Below are 4,690 nucleotides of genomic sequence, written 5' to 3'. Positions count from 1 at the left end.
AGATCTTCACTAATTGGAGGTGTAAATATTCTCCTCGTGACCATCTCATCCATTTTGTCAACAACAGGAAATTTAAAAAGATGTTAAATCCATCACATCCAGAAACACTGTGAAAAATGATATTGAACTGATGTTACACAAAAATTGAAAAAGTTTGATTCCTTCCATGTCAGGTGATTAGTTCACAAATACAAACATAAGAAAGTCTTGGGTTAGATTAATTTTTGTGCGTGATGCAAATACTGCTGGTAGGCTGGTAGACTCACATCTTGTCCATTTTGATGCCAAGGGAGCCACATAAACAAGCCGATATAATACGAGAAGAGCCTACCCATTGCTTCGCTGATGGACCAATTGGTGGTCATGTCTCTTGCTGCTAGAAGGGGGAGTGGAGGGGGAGGGGAAGAAGTGGGGTGGGGAAGGGGAGGGAGAGAAAGGAAGTGGAAGGGGCAAGGGAGAGAGAGTGAAGGGAAGGGGGAAGTGAGGAGGGTGTGGGAAGCAGGGGAAAGGGAAAGGGGCAGGGAGAGGGACAGATATACTGCATATACATCTTTTGGGGTGGGATGGGGGTGCTTTGACAGGCCCTCCATTTTGGAGGAAGGGAGAAGGGAAGGAGACAAATCTACCAATGCAAAGAATGCATTAACCTCAGAGCTGTCCAGGTAAAGAAGGACATTGTAATATGCTCCGCTACCTTGGGCCGGATTTAGGAATGGGCAAGCTGGGCAGTTGCCCAGGGGCCTCCACAACAAGGGGGCCTCCACATATGGACGATCAGAAGAAGCTGCACTCTCACTGTCTGAAAATTTCGAGTTCAGAATTTTCTTCCAGTAATTGATCAGTTTCTGAGTTCATTGGAACAACGATTGGAAGCCTATGAGAACACCTGTTCTCTTTTCGGTTTCTTGCGTAAACTGGAATCACTGGACTGCGATGAAATCGAGGCAGCTGCAGCAAAATTGGTTGCTGAGTACAAGGATGATCTAGATCAAACACTTGGTGTTGAACTTGTGCAGTTTTCAGCCTTCTTCACTCATTTACTGGAATACGAAGATGATAAGATAGGGAGAGAACATTTCCTTTACAAACTGTTGATGGACAAGAAAGTTGCGGATACATTTCCAAATGTCGAGATGATGCTACGGATGTACAGTCACGTGAAAAAGTAAGTACACCCCATGTAAAGTTTTGACTTTCTCAACATATTTCAACATACAGCTATTTGATCTTCATTTCAACAATATTGATAGATAAAGGTGATATAATATAACAAATATCATGAAACATTTACATTTTGTAGTCCATTGTATAATTTAAATAAACATAAATGCAAATTTCGCAAGTGGAAAAAATAAGTACACCCCGACATTTATTACTACTTCAAATACCAAAAATTAGAATCAGGTGCACCAGCTCAGGTGCAAATGATTAGAACATCGTCAGAGAGGATCTTGGAGGAACCTGTCTTATTTAAACCTCAGACATTTAGTTTTGTTTGCTCTTTGATGTTGAAGTGTGCGGCGTCACCATGCCTAGATCAAAAGAGCTCTCTGATGCCTTCAGAAAGAAGGTTATCGAAGCCTACGAGTCTGGGAAGAGATTAAAAAAAGATCTCCAAAAAATTTGAAATCAGTCATTCGACTGTCCGGAAGATCATCTACAAGTGGAGAAGATTCCAAACAACTGCCAACTTGTTCAGGCCAGGCCGCCCCAGCAAGTTCAGCCCGAGAGAAGACCGCAATATGCTGAAATAAGTCTCTACGAACCCCAGAATGTCATCAAGGGACCTACAGGTAGCTCTTGCCACTGTTGATGTCAAAGTGCACGAGTCTACCATTAGAAAGAGGCTGCACACATTTGATCTACATGGGAGGTGTGCGAGGAGGAAACCTTTGCTGTCCAGAAAGAACATCAGGGCAAGACTAAAGTTTGCCAATGAACACTGAGGCAAAGACCAGCACTTCTGGAACAATGTGCTCTGGACAGATGAGTCAAAGGTAGAGCTATTTGGCCACAGTTCCAGAAGACATGTTTGGCGAAAACCAAAGACAGCATTTGACCACAAGAACGTGACACCAATTGTAAAGCATGGTGGTGGAAATATTATGGTTTGGGGCAGCTTTGCTGCATCAGGGCCTGGGCAGCTCACCATCATAGAATCCACTATGAATTCTTCATTTTACCAGAGGGTGCTTGAGGATAATGTGAGGCTATCTGTAGGAAAGTTGAAGCTCAACCGAAGGTGGACATTGGAAACATGACAATGACCCTAAACATACCAGTAGATCTACCAAAGAATGGCTGAAAAGAAAGAAATGGAGGATTCTGGAATGGTCAAGTCAAAGCCCGGATCTAAATCCCATCGAGATGTTGTGGGGGGATTTGAAACGAGCTGTGCATGCAAGAAACACCTCAAACATCGCACAGCTGAAAGAATTCTGCATGGAGGAGTGGGCAAAAATTTCTCCCCGTCGACATCAGAGACTGGTAGACAGTTATAAGAAACGCCTACTTGAGGTTGTTTCTGCCAAAGGGGGCAATATCACCTATTAGAGCCAAGGGTGTACTTACTTTTTCCACATGCGAAATTTGCATTTATGTTTATTTAAATTATACAATGGACTACAAAATGTAAATGTTTCATGATATTTGTTACATTATATCACCTTTATCTATCAATATTGTTGAAATGAAGATCAAATAGCTGTATGTTGAAATATGTTGAAAAAGTCAAAACTTTACACGGGGTGTACTTACTTTTTCACGTGACTGTACTTGGTGCTCATGGTCACAAACTGTTCTGGAGAACGTTCATTCAGTAAAATGAAGTTCATCAAGAACAGACTCCGTACTACAATGTGTCATGATAGGCTCAGTCACCTGGCCTTGATGAGTATTGAATGTGACATTCTCAGAGAAATTGACTTCGACAAATTGATCCAAGACTTTGCAAGGGTCAAGTCTCGTAAAGTGCCTGGTCTGTAAATATAGGTATTAGGTACTTTACTAGATTCTTATGATTGATCATGATTGACCTGCTTGCTTATTCACTATTCAAATTCTTTATACTTGAAACATAGGAACTTCGTAGATTCTTATAGATTGATCATGATGTTTATAGATGTGCCTGCTTGCTTATTCAAATTCTTTATGCTTGAAACATTGGAACTAGATTCTTGTATGGATTGATCATGATGTTTATAGATGTACATTTTTATTCAGATTCTTTGTACTTGAAAAATATACTTTATGGATGACTGTAACTATGTCTTGTCACATTTTTAGTATTCTAAGGTGGGCCTCCACTACTGAAGGCTGCCCAGGGGCCTCCACATGTCTAAATCCGGCCCTCCCGCTACCACCACCAGGTGGCACTACATGGTACACATTTAAATTAGAGAGTTGAAGCCTAACCACCCTCCCATCCCCCCTGGTCCACCACATCCCCACATGAGGCCGCGGACACATAGCCTATGTTACGCCCCCCCCCCCCCCCCACCCCACACACAAAGTTGTATTTGCACCCCGAGTTTGGAGTTTGAAACTTAAAAGATGTGGCCGTGCATAAGGGAACAAAGGCAGACAGAAAGACACAGAGAGATAATGGTGTGTGAAGTGCGAACTGAAGTGACACAACTACAAATTTGCTAGGCCATGTGTACAAGATTCTGGTGCTGAATTTTAAAAAAAATGGAATCTACAGATGCCCATCAGGATACAGGCCTCTCTCTACCAGGTGTTTAATTGTTTAATGTCTGCCGAGAGTTTCATAATTTTTCTGGCAAGATAATGATTCCAGCCATTACATTTAATGCCCAAGGGAAATTCACTTTCAGCCTCAAGGTAGACCATTATAGTCGTCCCATGACAGAACCCACTGAACTACAGATCGGGAGGAAATTGTAGATTCCAGCACTTCACACAACTGACTCTACCTGATGCATAATGTGCCAGAAGACGACCCCTGCCCCCTCACAGCAGGTGACGTAGAGCTACAGATCAGGATGAAACAGAGTAATCCAGTACTTCACACAACTGACTCTACCTAATGCATAATGTGCCAGAAGACGACCCCTGCCCCCTCACAGCAGGTGACGTAGAGCTACAGATCAGGATGAAACAGAGTAATCCAGTACTTCACACAACTGACTCTACCTAATGCATAATGTGCCAGAAGACGACCTCTGACCCCTCACAGCAGGTGACGTAGAGCTACAGATCAGGAGGAAACAGAGTAATCCAGTACTTCACACAATTCTCTATACCTACTGGCATAATGTGCCAGAAGACGAGACCCTGCCCCCTTACAGCAGGTGACGTAGAGCTACAGATCAGGCGGAAACAGAGTAATCCAGTACTTCACACAATTCTCTATACCTACTGGCATAATGTGCCAGAAGACGAGTCCCTACCCTCTTACAGCAGGTGACGTAGAGCTACAGATCAGGAGGAAATAGAGTAATCCAGTACTCCACACAATTCTCTATACCTACTGGCATAATGTGCCAGAAGACGAGTCCCTACCCTCTTACAGCAGGTGATGTGGAGCTACAGATCAGGAGGAAACAGAGTAATCCAGTACTTCACACAACTGACTCTACCTAATGCATAATGTCGCAGAAGATGACCCCTGCCCCCGTTACAGCAGGTGATGTAGAGCTACAGATCAGGAGGAAACAGAGTGAATCCA

The sequence above is a fragment of the Myxine glutinosa genome, chromosome 9, assembly GCF_964187855.1.
Source record: "Myxine glutinosa chromosome 9, kmMyxGlut1.1, whole genome shotgun sequence".
Classification (NCBI taxonomy): domain Eukaryota; kingdom Metazoa; phylum Chordata; class Myxini; order Myxiniformes; family Myxinidae; genus Myxine; species Myxine glutinosa.
The sequence above is the reverse complement of the archived record's forward strand: the minus strand, read 5'-3'. Positions refer to the sequence as shown.